At 39.9% G+C, this 26,917-nt stretch overlaps 1 protein-coding gene and 1 long non-coding RNA gene across 2 annotated transcripts in view; one reads left to right on the top strand and one right to left on the bottom strand.

Moving 5' to 3' along the window:
- Nucleotides 1-26,917, top strand: part of PHLDB2 (pleckstrin homology like domain family B member 2) — a 218,295-nt gene that overhangs the window by 18,608 nt on the left and 172,770 nt on the right. The window lies entirely within an intron of this gene.
- On the bottom strand, nucleotides 362-25,896 carry LOC311617603. Its single transcript, XR_014794138.1, has 3 exons — nucleotides 25,648-25,896; nucleotides 19,168-19,239; nucleotides 362-5,952 (listed from the first exon to the last, which is right to left on the bottom strand). It is a non-coding gene; the product is annotated as an uncharacterized lncRNA (long non-coding RNA).

Raw genomic sequence — 26,917 nt, 5'->3', positions numbered from 1 at the left:
GAACGTAAGAACTTTCAGAGAGAGAGGGGGGAAAAGGAATCTACGAAGAATGTAAATTAAACTAGCTTCTGACTTCTCATCAAAATGACTGTATGATGTTAGAAGTTATTGGGAAAACACCTTCAAAGATCTGAAGAGACATGATTTCAACATAGCATTCTATACCCAGCCAAACTGTAAATCATGGCTTAGAGCAAAACAGATATTTCCTGGTAGATAAAGACTCCAAAATTATCTTCTATGCATAATTTTTAAAACAAGAACAAAATTTTAGTTCAATTGATAAACTTTCTACAGAATGCAAGATAATATATAACTACTTTAATATGAATTTTATTTCCATAAGTATTTAAAATATGTAGCATAGCAAGTTTTTACATTCACATACATTATTTAGAACAAAAGTACTGGAAGTATTTAGGCATTAAAAAGAAATAGAACAGATTGTGAAGTTAGTGGATAAATGACTGCAGTCTGGGAAACACTTTGCTGAAGTAAATGATTTAATGTATTTACCTTTCAAAAGAGATGTCAAAGGACACTAAGGAGCCAAATGCAGAAACTCATCAACCACAGCAATGTCTGTGCAGAGGAGCCCAGGGACTGTTACTTGGTGACCACACATGAGGATAGTGGAGTTTTCTTTGCTGAGACTCCATATTCATCATGCCCACCGGCAACAGAATTCCTGACTGGTTTGGCTTCTGAGGAAGCTTCTCCTTCAGGGAAAAGGATGTCAGGACCCTTGAACTGAGTATTCTCATTTGTCTTCAAGTTCCATTTCTGATTATAAACTAATGCATTTAGTAATCTGACTTGTACACCAATACCTTTATTTCCTCCTAGTCTCCCCTCTTATTTTTCCATTTTCTTGGGTTGTATCTTTCTGTGTAATCTCAAATCTTATTTGGAGTGAGGAGGAGTTTACATAAATAATATTAGTGACAGGAATGTAGATTTCTTGTGAGGTGTGAAGTTCCCAGAGCCTGATCACTCGTGAGTATGTGAACAGCTGGAGATTTTGGTCCTAAAGATCTGGAGTTAAACCTCGGAGTTGTAGTCAGTGGGTTTATGGTTCCACAAACAAATACAAACTCCGAAGCTTTTAGCAGAAAGGAAATTTATCGGATGGCTATAATGGCTGATGGGAAACACTTAAAATTGAATTTCGACAAAGCTGAGGAGTCTCTCCTGTTAAATTCTATTGGGACATAAGTTTCAGATTACCTGTGAGCTTTTTTCATTAGAGGATGAGTTCAAAGGGACTGAGGGTCCTAATGTGATTAACCATGAACAATGTAAGATGCCTATTTCATAATTTCTTGATAGAGATATTAAACTGTGGTAATGCAAAAACACTGAACTTCTTAACTCAAAAATAGATGTTTCTGGTAAACAAAATAATGAGGGGAGGGAAGACGAAGACATCAGTAAGAAAGACGATCTAGGTACATATTTTAAAAAATTAATATCAACAGTTGGTTGATGTTCTTTGCATTAAATTATATTCATAAACAAGATTACCATGTTTTATTGGATCTGACTTAAACTGCCCTATTACAATGTTTTCCATATTTGTTTTAGTTTCCTTTACATTTATAACATCCTGGAGGGTGGCAGTGTTAAATTTAATTTGTCAACCTCCGTTTAATTTTACAAGAATCCAGATCAAACTGCTGTGTAAACAGGAACTGCCTTGCAGAGGCTTTTTGGTGATTAATCTGGAGAAGTCACAGCTGAATTAGAAAATATGCTGCCAGGGATATTTTTTTTTTTCATTTTCCCCTTCTATAATTTTAATGGCTCCAATGAAAGAACAATAGTATCCTTGTTACAGTACTTTAAGTAGCAGTTCCACTACATTGAAACAGTCTAATTAAACCATGAGCATAACAAAGATATCAACAGTATCTAAATCCAAATAATACAGTTCCGTCCCATGGTAGAAATTAAAGGTGAATTTTTCAACGTGTATTTTGATTTCCAATTTGGGGCACTAGACATTTCTTTGCAGAAAAACATCATCAATCTGTGAGACTTATGACAATGAGATACTATTTTCCTCAACAAAGGCTGCTATTGAAACTGCATATTATCAAGGCAGCTGTTCGATTAAGTTTTTATAAAGGATTAGGGGTTATTTGAGTACCTAACAGCTGCACCAGCTAGGATAAAATGAAGGTTCCTAAATCGTATGCCTCTTGGTATATGGGATGGAATGATATATTCTCTATCCAGACAGAAATATATTAATATTTAAAGGTAAAGTTAAATTAGAAACAAAACCTCATTTATCCGAGTTGAAAGCATTGTCTGAGCACAAAGGGAGAATTAAAAAAAAAAAAAAAAAAAAGCTATAAAACTTTGCCCCTCCTCTCCGGGACTCAGTAGGCATGATGAAAACTTCCAAAACATTACATAAAATTAAAAATTTAAATAAAAGTCTGCAGCATTGAAAAAATTCTGCAATTTTTTTTGGTAACTGCTGAATAGCACAGATAGCTGCTATGGAGTTCAGGAATCAGGAACACTTCAGGGCCAGAGGTTAAAGAAGAGAGTTGATGCAATTCATCAATTAAGACCGCTGAGAAAAGTCAGCAGGATTGTCTACAGTGTTCTAGAATTGACATCAGAGGTCATCTCCTACTCCAGTGTTTCCTAAACTTATCTCTGGAAAAGGATCATAGAAGAAACCCCTAAAATAAAATTCCTTACCTCTTTCTCAACCCTAACGAAACATATATACCAGGGAATATAAGGTCCTTCTTTTATTTATATTTAAATAACTTTCAATTGACTTAGAGGCCCAAGAAATTATATATATATTTTAATTTCCAGGTGATTATTTTCAACTGGGAAGTTTGGGAAAACCTGTTCTGAGTCAACCTTGTGATTTCTGAAAATAAAACATTAAACAAGTACCAAATATTAAAAAAAAAAAAAAAGAAAAGAAAGAAAGAAAGAAGCAGATGAAGACAAAGATTGTGTATGAGTAAGTTATTACCGTTATCCTTCACATAACAGACTCTCAATAAATACCGTGCTGACTGAATTAGAAATAAAGCAAAGAACAAAACAAGCTGTAACTCTCAAGCATTTGATGACCTATTTATTATCATCTTATGTTCAAGTCATGTTGTAAACCTCTTAGAGACACAGACCATGAATCTTAAAGACTCTCTTGTGGATTGTGTAGCAAGACTGAGTCAAAACACTCAGTTACTGGGAAAAATTTAAACACCAACGAGATAAGGAGATTTTGCTGCAGTGAGGTAGAACCTTGGAATTTAAGAAAGGGGGACTCTAAGCTGCTTCTCAGAGATCATATCCAGATGCTTATTAGATTGCGGTAGATTTTGCTAAAGCATGTGATGGAATGAATAGTTCACAAAATAATTTTAAACTGGCTTGGAGGGACCTTGAAGAAAATTACTTAAAACTAGCCCAAGCCCTCTGCAAACCACAGAAGCATAAACTGCCATATGGCATAATCTCACCGTGGCAGGGTAGAACCCATGACCTCATTAGTTTCTGGACCAGCCCCCACCTTCCACATGCTGGTTCTCTCCGCATTCCTCCAGTCAGTGGGAGTTTCAAAGTGTGTGTGTGTGTGTGTGTGTGTGCGCGCGCGCCTATACTTGCATCCTACTACATTCTAAAATTCTACCATCCTCTTTTCTCACAGACTCCCCACTTTTTTTAACATTGAATTTGTGAAGCACTTTAATAATAAATTGATTTACAAAACAGGTAGACATATAATGTTTTGAGCTTAATGGTGTATTTCTTGGCTTTTTTTTTCTTCTATATTTTAAATACCAGAATAAGAATTCACTAGACACATTAAGTTGTCATTAGATTCTCTTCTAACAAATTGTTTCAAATAAATTTTTTTTTCTGTGGGTATAGTGTGAAGAATCCGTGGCTTCACATTCTTTGTAGGACTGAATCCATGGGAGAGGTGAGCCAACAACTATGAGGAAACCATGAAAGTGGTTTTATAATCTACTAGACGTGGGACAACAAGCTGTACTTTGCTAACAAGTCCTATCAATGTGGAGTCCGGCCATCTTTACTGTGAGCATCACTCAGGATGCCAGGAATAGGTCTGTAGAGTTCTCTGTGAAGTTTAAAGAAAGAAAGAAAAGAGAAAATGTACTGCTTTTTTGAGCTGATTAAAGCAAAACACTGTAATTATATATATCATATATTATATCTCTAATATGGGTAGTGGGGTATATTGTAAATGTACTGTTTGTACCAGCTGAGTTTTAAGATAGCCCCCAAAACACACTAGTAACAGTTACTAAAAGACAACATTGGGCATTACTGAAATCAGTCTTTGTAGCAATGCTATGGGCTGATCATTTTATTCCCTAATTTATAGGTGAGAAAGCAGGTCTCAGAGAATTTAAGTAATTTGTCCAAGGGCCCACAGCTAGTAAGAGATAAAGTCAGATTTTGGACTCAGGCATATCTCTTTCCAAAATTTCTATTCAAGATTTTACATTGAGCCCTGGCAGGTTTGGCTCAGTGTGTAGAGTGTCAGCCTTTGGACCGAAGAATCCCAAGTTCGATTCCGGTCAAGGGCATGTACCTTGGTTGTGGGCACATCCCCAGTAGTGGGTGTGCAGGAGGCAGCTGATCCTCTCTATCCCTCTCCTTTCCTCTCTGTAAAAAATCAATAAAATATATGTTTTAAAAGATTTTACATTGAGATAAAATATTTATTGTTGGCAGGGTCTTAGGGGCAGAGAACTTGGTGTATCTGTCCGATAGGGAAGGCCAAATGAAATCCCAGTTTCGTCACACTCCCTTATTGGATTTCGGCTGTGGCCACAGCACTTCTGCAAAGCATCCCAGGAAAGACATTGTAGACAGAGCCTCCCCTCCGCTAGGCCAGGGTTCAAGACCCACAGCACACCTTGCCTTCACTTTGGTGTTGTCACCCATGCTCATGACTGATCCTCTCTCAGCCAGTCTGCAGTGAGTTAAAGACCAGATAGCAGCACAACACGCTGAGCAAAACTCTCCTGGAAGCCAAATACAGTTTCCAGCAACAGAAACCACGTTTACATTTTTGAAATTCTCCTTTTACCTTATTTGGAGATGTAAGTTGCACTCCAGAGACCCCTCAAACCAGAACGCAATGCCAGTGAGTCTGTGCGGAGATGAAAGAAAATGTCTACCCAAGGCTGCTAAATGAGGCTCACATCAATAACCAATGTTTCCATTTTCTGGCAAAGTGAAATAAAATTCCCCACTATTTTCTAATTAGGAAAAGCAGGCCACATCTCAGAAGACAGGCTTTTGTAACAAACTAGCAAACCTGGAGTAAATGTTATTGAGAGTCATGTCTGCACGGTTATTACAATAAAAGGCAGATTTGTGTTGAAGGGGAACCCACTTCACACGGGTCTCTGGAGAAGGAGCTGGAGGGAAGAAAATGTGCGTTGTTTTCATTTTCCTGCTGAGAGACATGTGGGACCAGTGAGCCCGAGAAGCACACAAAGCTCAAGTCAAATCTTACTTTAAAATCTGGAGCAATGAGCTCTCCATTTTCAGCTTTAGTGGCTTCACCCTCTGTCATGAATTGTAGGGAGGGTGGGAGTAGGGGAGGGAGGGGAGACAAGGTGCCTTGCTCCAGCAGAGCTCTGTTCCGATCCTTTGCAATGGAGCCCGTTTGGAGAGCTAACCCCAATTCTGCAATTGTTGAATGCAACTTGGAGCCACGGTATTATTTAACCTTGCTTCTCTCTTCTGGCATGAAGGATAACTTGAAGCTAGTCGTTCAGACTAGAAAGTGAGCCTGTGGTTCCCAAAACAGCAGTGGGCTCTGCACACACGTGGGAGTTGATAAAGCCCAAAGTCCCTGCACACATCGATCCGGAAAGGAATGGCACTGCTGGTGGAGTTTATCACACAGGATGGGTCGCGAGCAAATCCTTCATCCTAAAAAGGACAGAAACCCAGAAAGGAATGGCTGGGGTAAATGAGTCACTGGCAGCTGTTGAGAATCATAGCCCTCGATTCCCGATTTAACTCTCTCCTAAATCTGCCCCAGAGCCTATGGTTCTCAAACTTGAGCTGCATCCGGATCAGCTCCAGGGCTGCTTTCAAATAAGAATGGCCGGCGCCTCCTCAGAGTGTCCGATTCAGTCCATCTGAGTGGGACCAGAGAACTCGCATTTCTCCCACGTCCCCTGGGAGAAATGCTGAGGCTGCTGGTCAGGGATACCGAGCTGTAGGGACCACTGCTCCAGGTAATGCTGGTTACAGAATTGAGCCTGGGAGACCAAGACCAGTTTATTTACCTGGACAACCAGCTCAGCATTTCTTTAAAATAGATGCTTCTCTGATAACTGGGCAGGGGCACTGCTACAAGAGAGGATGAAGGAAGGGCCAAAGTAACACGTTGTCAGATAAAGGATGTCTCCTCTGCCACCCACCAGATTCAGCCCAGGACCAGAGCCGGGTGGGCCGAGGTCGGTTTGTCCTTGGGGAGGCAGGATAAGGTACCAGCTCATGGATGCCAGACCAGACTTCAATCTGAGACCCGAGTCTACCACGTAAGGTTATAAACTCGTGCCAGTCCCTTAGCTTTTCTAAACTGCAGTTCCCTCACATATAAAATCCGAAAAAGTATACCACTGATCTCATCGAGTTGTTATGAGGATTAAATGAGGTCATGTTTAGAAAGCCTCGTGAGTGGTCAGGCTTGAATTAATGCTAGCTAGAAGTTTCGTTTAGTAATAACCTCACTAGCATTATCATAACCGTTTCACATCGTCACATGCATGAGATTTTTACTACTCTCAGCAAATATTGAGAAGTTTGTCTCATCTTTGTATCAGAAACTCAGGTCCTAAGACGTTGAGATTCTTGCCAAGAGCGTCCTAGGGAGCTCTCTGAAGCTTTGCCCCGTGATGCTGCTATTGTCATCATGCTAATCCCAGACGTCCGAGTGATCCGATCCAGACCTCTGGATAGCCCTCCCCCGAACCTGGCTGCGCTCCTCGGGGTTGAAGGAGGAGTTATTATTTCTTCGGGCCCTCCTAGAGGCTCTCTCAGCCATTTTTGGCTCACCCACTGCTGTGTGTATTTTGTGTCTGAAATGGAAAATTTCTGTAACACAATACCCAGCTCTGATCCCCACAGACTCTCAAGTCTCTTTCTCTTTCTCTCTCTCTCTCTTTTTTTTTTTTTTTTTGGTTTGGGTTAAAATATGACTTCATGTGCATGATGAAGCCTCCTTTCCCAGTGCTCTCAGCAAGTTTATAAACATTACAGAGTCAAACACCTCGGGTTCCTAAGAAATCCAAAGACTCAATTTCACTTTTCTGAAAAAAGGAGAGCAGTGGCCAAGAGGTGAGAAGAGAAATGGAAAATTTACAACCACCTGTTTGTGTGATGCAGGACGGACATTCACATCTCCTGAGCCCCTCCCCAACACTGCCTGCCTCCAATACCCCACAGGCACCCCGAGGAAAGACCGGGAGCACAGCTGCCTCAGCTTTACGCCCCTGCCTGCAACTGAGTGTTTGGCCAGTCAGGCAACAGAAACCAAGGACTTGGAGGTTCAACTCTTTGACTCACTAGGATTCTCCTTCCCTAGAGCGTGAACACTTCATAAACGGTGTCAAGCGTGGCCGGGACCAGACTGCACCGTACAATGGGCCTTCAGGCTCCAGAGCCCAGTTGTCTGGTGTTGATGCCCATTTCCACCTTTCCTACCTCACTGGGTGACTTCAGGCCAGTTTCTCAATCTCACCACATCTTAGACCCCTCAACCAGAAATGGGGCTCAACCCTTCAGTGTAAGATGTTGCAAGGAATAAGTTATTGAAAACAGTATAAAGTGTTTGGGACAGTTCCTGGCACATAATCATTTCCATGTGCTACAATCATTATTATTACTTCTACCCCAGTGCAGGGGAAGGGCCAGCTAAGGCTATACTTGCTCAGGAAAGCATAATGCCGTAACAGAAAGGAAGCAGTCCTGGCAAAGCCATGACCTTGAAATCAAACGGATCTGAGTTTGACCTTTGACACTGCTACTTAAATTGTGTGACCTTGGGCAAGTTATGAATCTCTTGAAATCCAGTTTTCTGTTTATAGCAATAATAAAACTACCTCAGAGGGTTACTGGGAGGATCCAATGAAGTCATGTTTGGGAAACACCCAACCCTTGGTGGCAGCCAGGGAATGATGGTTATTCTATGGTAAAGTGATCACATGAACAAATGAACTCATTAACTTCTGAAAGCACTTAACACACACACACTCACACACACACACACACACTCACACACACTTGTGCGCCCACACACAGGCATATTTTCAAAAAGTGAAGCATTTGTACATTTTTCTGTCTTGCATGCTCAACTTGGTCTTCTGGCCAGGATTTATAAAGTACTCAACTCCCTACCCCACCCAAGCCTCCCTTCTCTATCAATCACATTTATGTCCCAGCATGTGCGTGTTGATATGGTGTTTTGCATTTTTCGCAAGGGAACTAGGATGAAAGTCCTTTCCAGACTTTCAGATGTCAACCTCCACATGATAGGAAGTTGTGTGAGTTAAGGAAGGCTGCAGCACTGCTCAATTTCAGCGGCACCGTTTCTAACCGATTGCCTTAAAATGGCTCTCCACGGTGCCTTTAACAGGGAGTGCTGCAGAATGGGCAGTGCAGGGACTGCAGCTCTGCAACAGGATACTTCTGATGCCAAAGCACAGGAAATAAGGCCCACTTACTCAGACTTGGACTCTCACCCCCCTTCTTTTGCATGAGTCAGACTCTGTCTTCCAAGCCTTAATTTGTATTTGCTGAGTGAGAGAGTGCTAATCCCCCCATGATATAATCGTGAAGAAAAAATTGCTGAGTCGCCAATTCCGGGAGTTGGAAGACCTACACAGGTCATCCGGCCAGCTCCCTCCAGAGCCTTAGGAGAAGCATGTCCAGCAGTTCCGATTTGTCTTTTGTCAATAGCAAAAAATAGCCGTGGGCAAGGAGTGCTAGAGTTCTCCAACCTGCCCTCCCAGAGGAGGGGGAGGAAACGGGCAGACAGGAAGCACCCTTTCCTCTTGGCTTACTCCTGCAGCACCGATGTTCTAAGGGCAGTAGTATGACTGGTGGGTTTCCTAATGAGGGGAGAGAAAACATGATCCTGGCACTCGAGATGTAGTGACAAAAAATGGATAAACCCAAACACTAGTGGAGGAAGATCATGGAAGGTAAAGACACCAAGAACCATAACCCACTGGCTGTTCTGTTGCTTTTATACTATCCCTTTCCCCCACACCACTCTTTTCTTCCACAAAATAAAAAGCACTTTAGAGCTAAAGCCATCCACACATTATCTTGTCCTAAGGCCCTTAGGTTTCAGATGAGTAAATGGGTTCCAAATCTTGGGTGCTACTAAGCATCCAGGAAAGTCAAGGGATCCGGAAATCAAGTGTGTTTTCAACTGCCTCTAAAAAAAGAGAGAAATGTATTCGCGTCAGAGTAAGTGACATTTGTAACTCTGTTATACAGATAAAGAAAGTAAGGTTCAAAGTAAATGGCAATGCATCTTCTTCCAAGCTCTTATATTATACTACTCTGCTGGGTTGCAAAATCTATGGAGGGATCAGGGTTGGAGCTGAAAGCCAGGGCCAGCTTATATGAAGCAGCGCCCTGAGAATAGAAGCTAATGGTTCCATTCTATGCATCTTGTGGAGGATAAAAAGCCAATCACCAACCAGTCACATAGATGGAAAAAATAAAATAAAAATTTTAAAAGCATCCTCTTTAACATTTCATTGTCATTTCTTCCTCTGCAAACACACTCACACACACATACACTGCAAATGGGAAGAACAGAACACCAGACTTAAAAAAAAAACACACACAAAAAAAACATTATCTTTCAATTATAGGTTGACATTCAATATTATATTAGTTTTAGGTATACAGCATCATAATGGTTAGATATTTATATAACTTAAAGGTGATTTCCTGAGAGGTTTTGTACCCTTGACCCCATACATCGTTATTAGAATATTATTGACTTCTAGAGGCCTAACCCATGAAATTTGTGCAAGGATAGGCCTTCTTTCTCCCGGCTGCCAGCACTGGCTTCCTTCTGGCACCTGGGACCCCAGCTTACCTAGCATCCCTGGTTTCATCTGGTAGGACGTCCAGTCTAATTAGCATATTATGCTTTTATTATTATAGATAATCCCTATGTTGTACTTTACATCCTCATGACTATTTTGTAACTACCAATTTGTGCTTCTTAATCCCTTCACTTTTCTCACCCAGTCCCCCAATCCCTTCCCATCTGGCAACCATCAGCTTGTTCTCTGCATCTATGAGCTTGTTTCCGTTTTGTTAATTTTGTTTCTGATGTTTCACAAATAAGTGAAATCATACGATATTTGTCTTTCTCTGACTGACTTATTTCACTTATACCCTCTAGATCCATCCATGTTGTTGCATTCTTTTTATGGCTGAGTAATAGTCCATTGTTTTATCCACTTATCTGTTGTGCATTTGGGTTGCTTCTATATCTTGGCTACTGTAAATAATGCTGCAGTAAATGTGGGGATGCATGTATCTTCTTGAATTGGTGTTTTGGATTTCTTTGGATTAGTACCCAGAAGTGAGATTGCTGAGTTATATGACAATTCTATTTTTTAAAATTTTTGAGGAACCCCCATACTGTTTCCATAGAAACTGCACCAATTTTCATTCCCACAGGGTTACTCTTTCTCCCCATCCTCTCCAACACCCATTGTTTGTTGGTCTTTTATATGATAGCCACTCTCAAAGTGTGATGTAATATCTCATTTGTGATTTTCATTTGAATTTTCTGATAATGATATTGAGCATCTTTTCATTGGCCATCTGTATGTCTTCTTTGGAGATATGTCTATTCAGGTCCTCTTTTTGGTGTTAAATTGCATGAGTTCCTTATTTATTTTGAATATTAACCCTTTATTGGATGTGTCATTGGCAAATATCCTTCTCCAATTCAGTAGGTGTCTTTTCATTTTGTTGATAGTTTTCCTTTACTATGCAAATACTATTTTGTACAATGTAGACCTGATTATTTTTGTTTGTTTGTTTTGCTTGTCTGAGGAGAAATATCCAAAATATATTACTAAGAACAATGTCAGAGTGTTTGCTGCCTATTTTTTTCTAGGAAACTTACATTTAAGTCTTAAATCAATTTTGAGTTTATTTTTGTTTAATGTGTAAGAAATTGGTCCAGTTTTACTTTTTTGCATGTATTTATCTAGTTTCCCCAACACCATTTATTGAATAGATTACCTTTACCCCATTGCCTGTTCTTGTCTCCTTTGTCATAAATTAATTAACCATATATTCATGGGCTTATTTCTGGTCTCTCTATTTTGTTCTATGTGTTTATTTTTATGCCACTACTCTGCTGTTTTGATTATTATAGCCTTGTAGTATAGTTTTTTTTATTAGGTAGCTTGATACATCCAACTTTGTTCTTTCTCAAGATTGTTTTGGTTAATTGGGGTCTTTTGTGGTTACGTATACTTTTTTTAGTTTTTTTTTTCTTCTAATTCTTTGTTACTTTATAGGGATTGCATGGAATCTATAGATTGCTTTAGGTAGTACAGATATTTAACAATGTTAATTTTGCTTATCCATGAGCACAGCATATACTTTCATTTATTAGTGTCTCTTCAATTTCTTTCTTCAATGTCTTATAATTTTCTAAGTACAGGTCTTTACCTCCTTGGTAAAATTTATTCCTAGGTATTTTGTGCAATTGTGAATGGGATTATTTTCTTAGTTTACCTTCATTATAGTTCATTATTGGTGTTTAGAAATGCAACCGATTTCTGAATATAAATTTTTTACCTTGCTACTTACTGACTTTATCAGTTCTAACAGTTTTTTGGTTTTTGGTGTGTTTTTTTGTTTGTTTGTTTGTTTTGGTGGATTTTTTTGGCTCCTCTCTGTGTAATATCATGTCATTTGCAAATAATGACAGTTACACTTCTTCCTTTCCAACTTGGATGCCTTTTCTACTGCTTCCTTTCCAACTTGGATGCCTTTTATTTCTTTTTCTTTTCTGATTGGTGTTGCCAGGTTATTGGAGACTCAGCTAAGGTGCCAGCCTGCACCTGCTATCTTTGTATGTTGGGGGACAAGGAGTGCTTAAGAAACAAGTGAAATGACAGAGAGAGCTGCTCCTCTGCCCTTGCCTTGAAGCCAGATGGTTGGCTTCCTTTCTGTATGTCGCTGCACCTTTTGAGCTGTGCCCAGCACTGGAGCTCAGAGCAAGTCTCTCAGCAGGTAAGGCCCTTTAAGAGGAAAGGCTGGGACTCCAGAAGGCTTATCTCACCTGGAGAGAATCCCTGCTGTTGTGGAGATTCCTCTTCCTGGCAGTAGTGGTCCTGGTTGGGAGAAGGGTGTGGGGGTGGGACCCTTTGCTCCTCAGAGGGGACCTCCACAACCTAGATACCCCTCCCAATTCTTGACCATGACAGGCGAGTGTGAAACCGGCCCATTTTGTGTCTCCACCCCTCCTAACAGTTTCCATGTGGCTTCTTATTTACATACTTGATTATAAAAGTTCTGTCCAGCTAGTTTTCAGTTGGTTCTCAAGTACAGTTGTTCTATAATTTAGTTGTAATTTTGATCACCAGGCTTTTTTATTTAATACCTGTGCCATCTTTCTCAGTTCACATTTGCTCTTCTGTAAATAAGGGATCATTATAATACCTTTCACATAGCATTGTTGTACAAATCTAACAAAATAATGAAGTGTAGCTGCTCTGTAAACCACAAAAAATGTGATTCTTAAATAATTTGGTTGAAGGAACTTCTTAACAACTTGATGAATGCTAAAGATCCTCCCTAGATTCCCCACATGTGGATATGAAGTTTTGCACATAATTTCAGAAGGTTCACACACCTTCTGAAGACCTCAACTTAACACCTGCTCAAAAACACTTCCCAAATGTCGCATATTCCAACCTGGACAAATGCATAATTTTCACAACTTGGCAAAAATTAGGATGAGGCATTAATTTATTTAACAAACCCTTACTGGGCCCTTAGTAGGTACTGAGAGCTACAGGGGCACAGATAACCTTGGAGTTTTAAAGCAAAGAGTCCCTTGGGTTCTCTCCACTAGGAAGGCCACCACACATGGGCATCTGGCCTCAAAGTTCCTGTCTGGTTACTCAGATCAGATAGAGGGCAGAATGGTCATCTCTGATTTGAGACAGGAAACAGGTGTACAAAAAGTAAAGGGACTTTTTCCAAGTCTACAAAGGCATTCTTTCCTCCAGGGCTTCATACACTGAAGGACGTGGGTGTAGACGAGCAGAGGAAAGCTTTAGGTGAAGCACAGCTTCTCACAGGCCTGGGGTCTCCCGCTAAAAGCCCCTCATGCCAGTGGAAGGGCATTTGTCATTCTTCCACATTCCACTAAGATCTTGAAGATTGTTGCTGCCAAACTAGGGGATCAAATATTTCTAGTAAAATAAAACAGAATTGGAAAAACATTATTTTCACTAGAAGTAAAGGTGTTTCCCGTGTGTGTATTCTTTTTAATTCATAAATCCAATATTTAAATCTCTGGGCCCCTTTCTAGGTTGAGAAAGCATAAAAACACATTTCTTTATCTGAAAATGAGGCTAATGATCATGACATCTGCTTTTAGTTGCTGTGCAATTAAATGAGATACATATAAATGCTCAGAATTGTGCCTGCACTTAGTGAAAACTCAACAAATGGTCACAATTATAATTATCATTGATTCCATTCTCCACAGCAACATCCTCAGGTATTGTCAGAGGCCTACTGATTTTTACCAGCAATAGGAAATATGTTTTGTTGTAGTTGCTATTCTCCAAAATATCATTTTAAAAATGTTGCTAGTAAGTTAGTCTGTAGAGATGTTAATTTTTATAATGACTTAGGCTTGATTTTTTAAGTTCCCATTTGAGTAGCATATGACTTGGTTGTTTAGGGGAAGCAGGTGGAAATTGGAAGGAGCTAGTAGGATGTGCTAAGGGTAAGGCTTGGAAGATAAACTACAGAAGAGAAATCAAAAAGCGAGATGATTGATCTTGATTGGGAGCAGCCACTTGAAAATTAGGAAAAGGCAGAGTAGAGAGTAGCAAATGGGTGCCCTTTCCCCTACTAGGGAACTAAATGTGCAGATAATCTGAGTAATGTTCAGGCCAATTATCTCATTTAGGTTTAATTGGTTTTCACTGGAAACTGGGTTGTAGGAATAAAATAAAATTTCTGCATGAAGCAGTATTAGATAGTGGTGATATATATTTAAGAGAATGAACAGAATTTAACAGAAAATTTTGTTGATTCAACCTGAGTACACGGGTAAGTTACCTACATATATATAGTTTGTAACAAACGTTTTTCCATTGAAGTAAGGTTATTATTTTCTGAAAACAGCAGACTAAGGTTACCGTGCATTTGTAGAGGAAGAGAATGAAAGAGGACAGTTGTTGAGAGCTTTGGTGCTAAATACATGACCTAGAAGGAACCCTTTCCTCCCTTAGACCATGCCCTAACCCATGAATGAAAACAATGGAAGTGGTCAGCCACAAGAATTCAGGGACTGCTGGGGAGTTGTGGAGAGCTGCATGTCCACCCATCAACTAGCCAGTTCCCCACCCACACTCTCTGATTTGGCCACAAATGCATGGCTCACTGCCGTGGCCATGTTAATAACGGGCCCATGCTAAGTAAAAGTTCATCCACTGTCAGGGATGTACATGTCTTCATCCGGACTCTCGTCACCCAAAGCCTCTGCTTTCCCAGAGCGGGCTCTGCCTGGCCGGCTCATTTTGCATTGTCCAGCTGGGCCTATGTGCAGAGGTCTTCTGAGAAAACACTGAGACTCATGTTTGGAATACTTTGACATACATACCATTAAACCAACTCCCACTCTCATTTTTCCGGAGGAAGAGATTCACAAATGCCCGAGGAGCCCTTTGGCCACAGATAAGCAATTTCTTGAGTCTTTACATATGAGCCAATGAAAACAGTACCTTTAGTGAACTTCTGCCTCCCTTTCACCTCTGACCCGGGGCCAGGCATGTGACTGTGAGTGTTGCCAGATGGACATTGTCAGTGGATATCTACATTTAATGGGACTTTTATTTATGACCTGAGAGCAGCACTCATCAGTTATCCTGTGGGCTTGAGTTGTGTTTAATACATACATAAGTGATCTCTATCTTGTGTATGAAACCCTGTGTTTAGATGAGGCTCAGACTACAGACGGGAGAAAAATGTGTCTTTTTACCAGGAACCACGTGCCCAGGACGATGGGGAAACCAGTCCGAATTATTAGGGCCTAAAGGTCCAGGAGGGAGCCCAATGCCCAGGTAAACATGTTCTCTTGGGTCTAAATCCTTGCTCAGCAGCACTCTCAGACACCGTCCTCTCCCCATATGTTGACATCCCAGAGATTATAAAGATAGGCTCCTTTGTTTCACAAGTCTCTACCCACGGAGTATTATTCATCAGCTGCCTTTCCCCAACCTAAATACTTTGTGGCTCTAGATCAAGCTTTTGTTGGAGTCTCGTCAATATATTCCCGAGTAATGGAGCATAGGACTCGAGTGTTGGTAGCATACAAAAGTGTGTTCAACCTCAAAGGAGAGGGATGTTAGAGAGCTGGGTTTCCTCATCGCCAGGCTTTGCTGTCAACTCCCTGTGTTTTGTTCCATCTCTAAACTGTATGATCTTTAGCTTCTCTGTTCATTAAGTGTTTGGGCAGAGGGATACAAACTGATGGAACACATATGGTTTAGATAGAGATTAAGAACCCTCCTGGGTCGGATGTATTTGACGAGTGATTGCCGCAGTGTCTGAGCAGTGTAGAAGATAATGATAACCTAATCCGGAGAATCTATTGTTGAATTTTTAGCTTTTTATATAATTTCACAAAAGTTACTTTATTTTCCAGTGTTCCTACACAGTGTTTTAGAGAAAGGAGCAGAATCATCAATTCATACACAGAGACCTGAGGTAATGAGAAAGACAGCCAGAGCCACGCAGCTGAAAACCATCGGCAGCATCCAGAGGCCTATGTTTTCCTTCGTAGAAGGTGCTTCCTCTGGGAAAAGTTCTCATTACATCAGCAGTATATTTTTCCAGATACCAGGCTCCCCTGAGAAACAGAATCTCTGTCTGGGAAACATTTATCATCCCTAAGCAAGTAGATCTTTGTTCCCTCATTACCTTTTCTCCTATTTTCCTGGGTTGTGTATATACAAAGTGGAGCAGAAGTAGGTTTATAGTTGTTCATTTGGAAAATAATATAATAATTAATAAATAACAATAAAAGAATAAACTCTGTGTTTCATGTACTCACAACTATAACTCTACTTTTGCCCTACCCTCTATGTATTTGTTACCCTTTTTCTTAGAGATTACCAATTCACAAAAGACTTAGTGAATTAAGTTTGACATTTAATTCCTTTGTTACTATTTTTAATGCAAATGTTAAGTGGTGTCCTCTGAGGAGCTGTGACTTTATGCTATTTATTTATTCCAAAACAATAATTCTTTTTGCCCGGGCACACACACACACACACACACACACACACACACACACACACCAAGTTATAAGAGTACAGAAACACATTTGAGAAAATTCTTGACAGTATATAAAACACTTTCACTTATGTTATTTCAGGAATACTATGAGGGGGCTCACATTACTGAACCATTTCACAAATGGAAAAACTTATTCAAAGACATGAAGTGATTTGTGTCAATATTGCATGGTTCTTAGATCACAAAAATTGAATTAGAAACCAAAAGTAAGAATTTGACTTCTCAACCCAGGAACTTGCCAGTCTATATTCTAAGGCTCCTCTTGAAAGGTGAGCAAAGGGAAACAATGTTAAAAGTCCTAGTCTTTTAAATAAAAGTCAAATTTTCCCATTAGATTTTTATTAATTCTCTATTTTAACAAAAGATCCTTTGAATTTAGTATAGAATGCCCTCACTCTTCCTTTTATTAAAATAGAAGGCTACTATCATTATGAGAATTTATTACTTCTCTCTTACTTGAACTATAAATCTCTATGCATTCATATTACAAAAAACAACAAATCCTAATATATAAAAACCCAGGGTCCCTAACGTCTAAAACTACCAAAGGCTCAACCAACTAGAAGTCAGTCCTGCAGTCAGTGCTGGGTTGCCACAGGGGCTGCAGATCAGGCCAGGAGAGAGGCCCAGAGAGAGAGGCAGGGTCTGATCTACAGCCTCCATGGCAGCTGTTGATCAGCCATTACCTCTCTCTTTCTCTCGGGTCTTTGCCAATAGCCTCGCCTCTGTTTCCCTCCTTGGCCTCCTTGGCAATGCTGATCATTCCTGCCTCTCTGATCAGGCCCATAGATAGTCCCAGGGATGCTAACTGGCATAGAAACCGACCAATCAGAACCAAATCTGGGTGAACTGCAAGGATCCAGTGGCTGCCTAGGAGGCGGAGCTCTTGACTCTGACTGGCATAGAAACTGACCAATCAGAACCGAATTGGCTGGCAGGGGAGGGCTATTGACAGAGAGATCAGGCCAGCAGGGGAGGGCAATTGGGGGCAATCAGGCAGGCAGGGGCAGTTAGGGGCAATCAGGCTGACAGGGGAGGGCCATTGGGGGTGAGATCAGGCAGGGGAGGGCCATTGGAGGCAACCAGACTGGCAGGGGAGAGTAGTTGGGGGCAAGATTAGGCCAGCAAGGGAAGAACAGTTAGGGATGATCAGATAGGCAGAGGAAGTTGGGGGCAAGATCAGGTCAGCAGGGGAGAGCAGTTGGGGGTGATATCAGGCCTGCAGGGGAGCGCAGTTTGGGGCGATCAGGTGGGCAGGCAGGCAGGCAGGTGAATGGTTAGGAGCCAGTGATCCCAGATTGTGAGAGGGATATCCAATTGGAGAGGGTGCTGATTGGGCTGAGGAAACCTCCACTCCTTGCACAAATTTCTTGCACCAGGCCACTAGTATAGTTATAATGGTTTGAAATCTATTATTATTATTATTGAAAAGGATACCTTCAGAAAAAAAATATTTTCCAAAACAATATTAGAAAAATTTTACAATTTGTATGTTCTAAGGATTTAATTTTATATTTCTGGGTTTTCTAATACATTATTTTTATACTTCTTATATTAAGGGAAGGATTTAAAAATATCAACAACACAGAACAGGAAGGAATAAGAAGAAGGAAGAAAAAATGAAGAAGAGTAAACCCATGAAAGGGTGGAGCGTATAATGACTAAGGCAACAGGTTTCTGTGACTGTGGGTTCACCCCAAAGATGGGGAGGCTTTTTATAAGCTCTGTCCACTGCCGAGTCTCTGGACTCAGAAATGCCTAGATCCATCTTGTTCTAGGTAGACACAGGGAATGACATGCTTCTTATGAAGCAGTTTATGTCAGGGACACAGCCAAGTGTAAACTCAAATTTTTATTTCCCTTAGAATTTTTGTTGGTTCCAATTCATAGGTAAAAGTAACCACAGGAGAACATCCCCCGGAGCTTATCTGTTTGCCTTGCGTGTCCCCATGCCTCAGGGAAAGACAAGATTTCATAAAGAAAACACCTCCCTGCAAGCTTTCTTCAGAGGCCCCACAGGCCTGCACGCCTGAGGAAGGCTGGGGTAGCTGAGGAATGCAGCTGGGATTTTTTCCACAGAGAGATGAGAACCCCTCCTCTCTCCACTCCCACTCACATGCAAATCAAACACTCTGACTCCCACATAGCTATAAGCATAGAAACACACAACCCCACTAAGTAGCTACTCTTTTGCTCCTAGGATTGAATTTGACGGAGAAAAGCAGAAAATTCAATGCTCTGACAGAGTTTCTCCAAATGTAGTCTGAGAATCACTTTTAGTAGAATCACCTGAGGAAGCTTATTTAAAAAAATTAACGTTTTATAGGCTCTGCACCAACCAGTATCATCATAAATTCTTGGAGTGGGGACTCAGGAGTCTCATTTTTATCAGTTTTCCCAGATGTCTTCAAGTCACATGAAGATCTGAGAGTCTCTGCATGACCCCAGATGTATGTAGAACAACCAAGGGTTATCAAAAGTTATGTGAAATAGATTCCAGCATGTACTGGGGATCCCATGATGACAGAGAAATTCATTTCCTACCTTTTTGTGATCTCTCCAGAACTTCACGTGTCACCATGCAGTTGGATTATTGTGATTGATTGGCCTGAGTTTCTGTTAGGGGCAGAGACAATGGCTTATATCATTACGTCTTAGTAAATCCTTTTCCTGGCAGAGTCCTGCTTAATAAACTTGTTGATTAAATAAATAAACATAATTGCTTCACTCAGCAGGAACTTAGCAAAAAATGTATGCTTGTTCTTATTAACTATTGAGACTTATTAAGACAGAGGTCACAATTACGAAGCTGGTTGGAACTTTACCTTTATTCTAACATACCCCAAACTGTTTCATCACAAATGCTGCCACACCATCTCTTAAATTAGAAATTTGTTCTCGCTCCTCGGTGTAAAAGCTGTGTTGACTGCAGGGAACAGGAAGGAGGCAAACTGGCGTAATTAGAGAGAAAGTTGCAAGCGGTGTCTAGTTGATAGTATATTAAGTACTAAAGTGACCTCTCCATTTAGCCGAAGTCTAGGAACACTTATCAGTGGCATGATGAGGGTTCAGCCCTGTGTACTCCATGTGCATTAGGCCTACAGGCTCCATAGAGAAGAGAAAGCCAGGGCCTAAGAGAGCACCTTCATTGTTTTTGTTGTTGTTTTTCTTTAATTATAGTTAACATATATTATGTTAATTTCAGGTGTACAACATAGTCATTAGACATTTATATACCTTACAAAATGATAGCCATGATAAATGTAGTAACCATCTGTCACCATACATAGTTATTACAGTATCATTGCATTGCATCCTGGTAACTGATTTTAAACCTGGAAGTTATACTTTTGTTGTTGTTGTTGTTGTTGTTGTTGTTGTTGTTAGTTCTTGACCTAGGATATTTTTTCCATTCATTTTTATTTTTATTCATTTTTAAAATACATTTTTATTGAATTTTTCACAGAGAAGAAGGGAGAGGGATAGAGAATTAGAAACACCAATGAGAAACACTAATCAACTGCCTCCTGCACACCCCTACAGGGGATCATGCCTGCAACCAAAGTGCATGCCCTTGACCAGAATGGAACCTGTGACCTTTCAGTCCATGAGCCAATGCTCTATCCACTGACCCAAACTGGTTAGGGATCCATTGATTTTTAGAGAGAGAAAGGAAGGAGGAAGAAAAAAAAAGAAGAAAGGAAGGAAGGAAGGAAGGAAGGAAGGAAGGAAGGAAGGAAGGAAGGAAGGAAGAAAGGAAGGAAGGAAAGAAAAAAGGAAGGGAAAGTGAGAGAAACATCAATGTGAAAGAGACACAGCAATTGGTGGCCTCCCGCACATAGATTGAACCCACAACCCAGGTACATACCCTTGAATCAAACCCTTCAGAGTATGGGCTGGCACTCTAATCACTGAGCAACACGAATCAGGGCTGGAAGTTGTACTTTTTTCACCTAGCTTCCCTCTCCATCTGACAATCATCATTTTGTTCTTTGGATCTGTAGGTTTCTCTCTGTTTTGTTTGTTCATGTATTATTATCATTTTTTTAGATTCCACATATAAACAAAATCATATAGTATTTGTCTCTCTTTTGTCTGACTTGTTTCACTTAGCATAATGCCCCCTAGGCTCATCCATGTTGTCTCAAGTGGCAGGATTTCATTTATATGTCTGAGTAATATCTCAATGTGTATGTATGTATGAGCTATATATCATATCTTCTTTATCCAGTCGTCCATCAGTGGTCACTAGGTTGCTTCCTTGTTGACTGCCCTCCCTGCCTCAAGTTAGGTCTGTGAGAGGCCACGAAAAGCCTCTGGGTGACCTGCTACAGGCGACATTTCACAGCCCGTATTTTTAGAACTTGCTCTTAGGCTACCGGTCTAGGAATCTGCCCTTTGACCAGCGACCTTTCAGTGATGTTTTAGTGGTTTAGAAAATTAATGAATTCAGAAGGAAACAAACAATTTTGGTTATAAATCCTGGTGTCTATGAACACTCTGTCTCCAGGAAATAGATGGTGATTAGACAGAAAAATGCTAGGGACAGGAGTGCCGAGTGGCTTGGCCCCTCTGGTTTAAGATGTGCTGATTGAAGAAATGCCAGCACAAGAAATGAGAGAAGATATGCGGGGCCCTGGGAAAGGCACTGCCATCTGGGCTTTGGGTGCTTTTCATGTTTTATTTTGTTTTTTCTTTTTCTATTTTTTTTTTTTTTTAAGCTGCAATAGAGCTGACTCGAAATCATTTCAGTCGTGTATATCCTAACTCTGGCACATTCTTTGTCATGTTAACTTCTTTTTATTTCAAAGAACAATGTCAGTTCACTAGGACCAAACTTCATGGTGTTTTTAATTTACACAGAGGGCTTTGCCAAACCTAGCCCAAAGAGAAATATTTTTATTATCTAACTCTTTTATCAACTCCACAGCTCGGGTGTGGTTCACTCCTCAGTGCAGCATCCCTCTGCGCTGCTGAGAAACCAAACACAGTGACCATGAAATGTGAGAATACTCTTGATGCATTGGCGGCTGCCTGCATCTGAAATGAGAGAGACACCATAGGGGATGAGTGGCAGAAATCGGAGAACCAAACTAAAATCTATATCACATACAACACTGTTAACACCCCCAAAACTAGTATTAGTATTACCATCATCGTCACTCATAAAGGAAACAGAAGAATAGACGGAGCAAAGGGAGATGACTTGGCTTATCGCTTTGCCAGATGCATGGTGTGTCCACACCCTTAGAAAACAAACCTCAAGAATCCAGTTCTAATCTATTCAGTCAAGATGATTTTCCCTCATAGAGTAAAAAGTTGAGGAACCAGGGAAGAACATAACGTGGAAGGGCATGTCGATGATAGTTTCAAAAGACAGTGGGTTAAGATGCAGAGTTTGGGTGCTGAATTGGATGTAGCCCAAAGCACCCCAAAAGCAGAAAATGTGTTAAAAGGGAGGCTTGGATGCTCTTACAACAGTGGTGAGTACAGATTTGTGGCAGTATCTTCCAGACCATCTCCTACTTATACATTTTTTAAGTGTCATTCAATTTATGTTCATGGATTACAGTTTCTTTTGAAGGTTAAATAAAAATAAGAGTAGAATGACCAAAAAATTTTATTATAAAACTGGCAATAATGAAAATTTGGCTTGAAATTTGACTTAAAGAATTATTATTTAAAATATGTTTTCCTCTAGTAAAGACATTAGCAAAGTTCTTATATTTTTCTACAATTACATTTACATAAATGGGTTTAGGAACTCATTTATATTTTGTTAAATTAATGAGATCCCAGAATTTTCATTGACTTAATGGAAATGGGCACTCATTTCTCTAATAAGGGGTTTAAATATGCCTCATTGCTTCGCTATGTAATTAGCTCTGAAGAAGTCTCAGAGCTGTTAGTGCAATCTTTGCAACATATTTTGCTTTTTTCCCCCCCAGAGATATTAAGCTCCCTTTAGAGCAATGCCAAAGGCAGGAGATACTTACAAATAAGAACAAGCTTCTGAGCCAATGCTTATGAAAAACTAAAAAAAGAAACAGTGATAACTGCTATTTGAGGAGACACTCGTGAAGACCAGATCTTATTTATTTTGTCTTAAAATTTCTATTGTTGTGACTTTTTTGTTTTTATTTTTTTATATTTATTGTTGAAAGTATTGCCTAGGCCCTCCTTTTCTCCCCATTAACCTCTCCCAGCCTGCTGCCATCCTCCTGATTCCTCTCCCCCCTTACAGGCCCTCACCACTCCATTGTCTATGTCCATGAGTTATGCGTACTAGTATATATAATCAAGTTCATTGGTTGATCTCTCCCTACCCAGCCTCCCCAGTCTTCCCTCTGACCTTATTTAAATGTGGGCTGGGAAATGACCTATATAATTGGAGTATAAATGTATCTGGGCAATAATCCCATTTATTATATGAACTTTTCTGAATTTTAAGTCCCTCTTTGTCAATTAATTAGGACTAGTAAAACCTTTCTTTAGTATAGTACATAAGGCAACATTTCAACTTATGGAAAGTCTCTTTCTACTCTTATATTTTCAAAGAATTTATGATTTATGGGCTTTGATATCTATTTTATAAACCAAATATTAATTTACTATCTGAGCCCACATTCCTACAATTATGCCTCAACCTTCAAATTAATTATTTTGGAATGTCCCATAAGCATCCTGGAAAGTCTAGCTTCTTGAAGGTAAATCTTTCCCTGCCAAAGTACTGAATCAACAACTGTACCCTATCTTAGAAAACTGGAAACTATGAAGGAAGGGACTAATAATCATTTATACACCTGGATGTAGAACTCAAGAATTTAGGCCAGCATAAGAGTATAAAGTATTCACAGTTCACCTTTGATGTTGCCTATAACACTCCCCTCCCCCGTCTGCTTAGTCATGGGAAATTTAATAATATGCATTTCCTTGAGATTTGACAATTGGCCCTAGAGCCAATGTTAATTACTATGCTTGCTCCATTCTAATCTTTCTCAGGTAGAGAACATAGAAATACATTCTGTCCAAAGATTCTTAGGCTGAAGATATTCAAGCATATTTTTAAGCAAATAGAAGGTAGATTCTAGCCTTAAAGAGCTTATGGTCAACTTACAAATATTTGGAAACTGTGTGCATTTCAGGAGCCAAAAGAAGAAAAGCCACCAAATTGCATAAAAAAAAAGAGTGAGAGAGAAGACAGGAAGGTAAGCCAAGAGGCAGTCACATGCAATGACACAGGAAGCCAAACAGAAGAGCTTTGATGGGAAGGCAGTATCATTTGCCACAGGAAGTTCTGAGAAAATGAATTCTTTCCAAAGATAGTGGTTCTTGCGAGTGAACAATATCTTCACTATACAACAGTAATAAGGAATTAATTATTAAAATTGAATCATTAAGATTTCCTAAATAAAGACTTATGCTTTCTTTTCTTTCTCTTTCCTTCCTTTCTCTTTTCTTCCTTCCTTTCTTCTTTCCTTCCTTCCTTCCTTTCTTTTTCTTTCTTTCTTTCATTATTTATTTATTTCTAAAACATAGAAAATATAATTTGAAATTAATACCCAGTTCTTAAATTTAGGCTCAGAATTTATGGTATTTCTTTTCTCTTGTTTTCTAACAAAGGGACATTTAGTATGGTATCATAAATCAGACCCGTCCTCTCTCAAATGTTAATACTTAGAAGAACACAAAGGCCAAAGGCACATTGGTTTCAGAGTAGTAGAAACAGTTCTTTCATTCTCTGTTCATCTTTATGTGATTTACTCCAATTATGTGCCACATTTTTTCCTTTAAAAGGATGCTGACTTGTTGTAACCCTAATATGCATCATATTCTCAACTTGTTGTTTGATGCCATCTGTTTCACACAGTAGAAAAGAATTAGCAGTCCTATCACATCAGCTGAATTCATCAGATCCCCCTCCAAATACATATATGGCACTATTGAACTGGGCAAATATCATGGGTGCTAAATTCTTCAATTAATTTCAGATTTAAAACGTGTTTTATTGCAATATTAATGTTGCATGTTCTTCTATAGAATTGCCCTCCTTTTGTCCTGGTAAATGGACTGGCTTCTGGCAAACCAGACCACTTGATAAGACCTAGAAAAATATTTTTTTTTATAAGCTTAAGAGTCAGCAGAATCCTGTGGAGAGCTCTGGGCTCGCATGCCATTACACAACCATTCTGCTTCCTGAGGGAGTCATATAACTTCTCATTTTGAAAATAGGTATACTGTTACAGGTTGAAAGTATGTCCTTCCCCCACCCCCAAATTCATATGTTGAGGTCCTAATACACAGTACTTCTGAATGTGACCTTATTTTAAGGTAGGATTTTGACAAAGGTAACCAAGTTAAAATGAGGTCAATATGACTGACATCCTCATAGAATGGGGAGATTTAAATACAGACATGCCTACAGAGAAAACACCATGTGAATGTGAAGAGAGCCATCTGCAAGCCAAGGGAGATGGAACAGATCCCTCCCTCAGAGCCCTAAGAAGTACCCAACTTTTCCAACACCTTGATTTCTTACTTATAGCTTCCAGATTCCCAAAATCTATATTCTTAAAGGGCTCTGACCCAGTTCCTCTTTTTGCCTTAGCTATGCACTATGAACTATGAGAGAATAAATTTATGTTGTTTAAGCCACCCACTTCATGCTACTTTGTTATGGGAGCTCTTGGGAGCTCTAGTACAATAATACAGATCTACTGGAGATTCACCTCACTGAGCTGTATTAAAGAGCACAGAAAATAAGTAGTGTCCAGCCCAGATTCAGGGCTAAAAATGCCCTTCCTAGATCACTGCACTTGTCTACAGTTTCAGTGAAATTAGAAGACAACTCATGCTCTCATGTGAAATGTAATTCAGCTATCATTGCAGTATCTACGGCTTTACAATACCTTGTACCAAGCATCTCTGTTTATTCCCCAGGGCTCAAGACAGGCCAATTTGGGCCTACGAAAACTAAGATCCATTCTGACTCCTTAAAGACATGGCAGTATTGTGTAGACATACCTGGGCAAAAACTGGAACTGAGGGATCTATGAAGATCATGTTTACTCTCCAGTTCTTTTCTGTCTTCTGAGCCATTCTCCTCCACCTACAACTTTCTTTTGCTCATACAGAGTTCCTCAGTGATGGACCTTAGCTTTCAAATTGTCCATTAGGCCACTGATGCAGTCTTTCTGTCTACTCGTACAAGACTGATTCTCAAACTTTAGCAGCATCAGAATTACCTGGAGGGCTTGTAAAATTCAGACTGCTGATCACTACTCTCAGAGATTCTAAATTTAGCAGGTCTGGGCGAGTAGTATTAAGTTTCTGTGTGATGCTGATACTGCTCATTTGGAGACCACACTTTGAGAATCACTGTTGTACTGTGACATTTCCACTTCACTGATTATTGATCTACAACCTTTCCAATTCCCAAACCCTATAATTTTTAAAGGGCTCTTAACCCAGATCCTCTTTTTGCCTTAGCTATGTAAGTCTCTGACAATAGCCCAAAATTAGCTGTGGTAATGAAGTATTGGGTTACGTGGCTCCACATTTTGCTACTTATCACCCAATGCCTTCTGTAGATTTTCTAGGTGGAGCTATGAGTCCAGGACATTGACATGGGTCTAGTTTACAAAATGTAGGCCAAAAGTTTATTTATAAGTCAGATATTCATTGCAGTGAGTTCTCAGATGTTAACTTCCTACTACACATTATTAAAAAGTATAATGTCTATGAATCATGTTAAAGAGTGTCATGCTAAGGGGAAAGCCCGTTTATAGTTCTCAGGGCTGAAACTCCCATCTCCTAGAGATCTTTCAGGTAAAATCATGATGGGCCTTGGAAGGCTTGTAGCTTTGATGGCAGGGGAGTGGACCCAATTACAACAGCAGCATTAGAAGTAGATACAAAATGTAAAAGGGATGTTGAGAGTTGTTTTTACATGTGGGTATATCGATTGTTTACCAAGAGTTATCTATGTGTCCTCACAAGTAGATTGTCTGTTGCTTACAGCATACTGAATCTTGGGGATTTCCCCCTGGGCCAAGCAGAGCTATATACATAGTGGATGCTGAGTAAGTATTTGACCAATGAATAAATGGCCATCATCCTTTATATCTGTGTAATTACTTAGAATATTTCCACTGGCATTATCTCTGTCACCATCATACTGTATGGAATTTTCCCTGAAGTCATTTTTCAGTTTTTATAGTTCAAGTTGACATCCCTGTGGCCCAGTGACAGAGTAATGTCACAATTAAAGAAAAGTTTAATTTATAAAAATATT

Source organism: Pipistrellus hanaki (assembly GCF_964339955.1).
Source record: "Pipistrellus hanaki genome assembly, chromosome: 2".
In the NCBI taxonomy this organism is placed as follows: Eukaryota; Metazoa; Chordata; class Mammalia; order Chiroptera; family Vespertilionidae; genus Pipistrellus; species Pipistrellus hanaki.
Note: the sequence above shows the minus strand (reverse complement) of the source record. Positions and strands in the feature narration are given on the sequence as shown.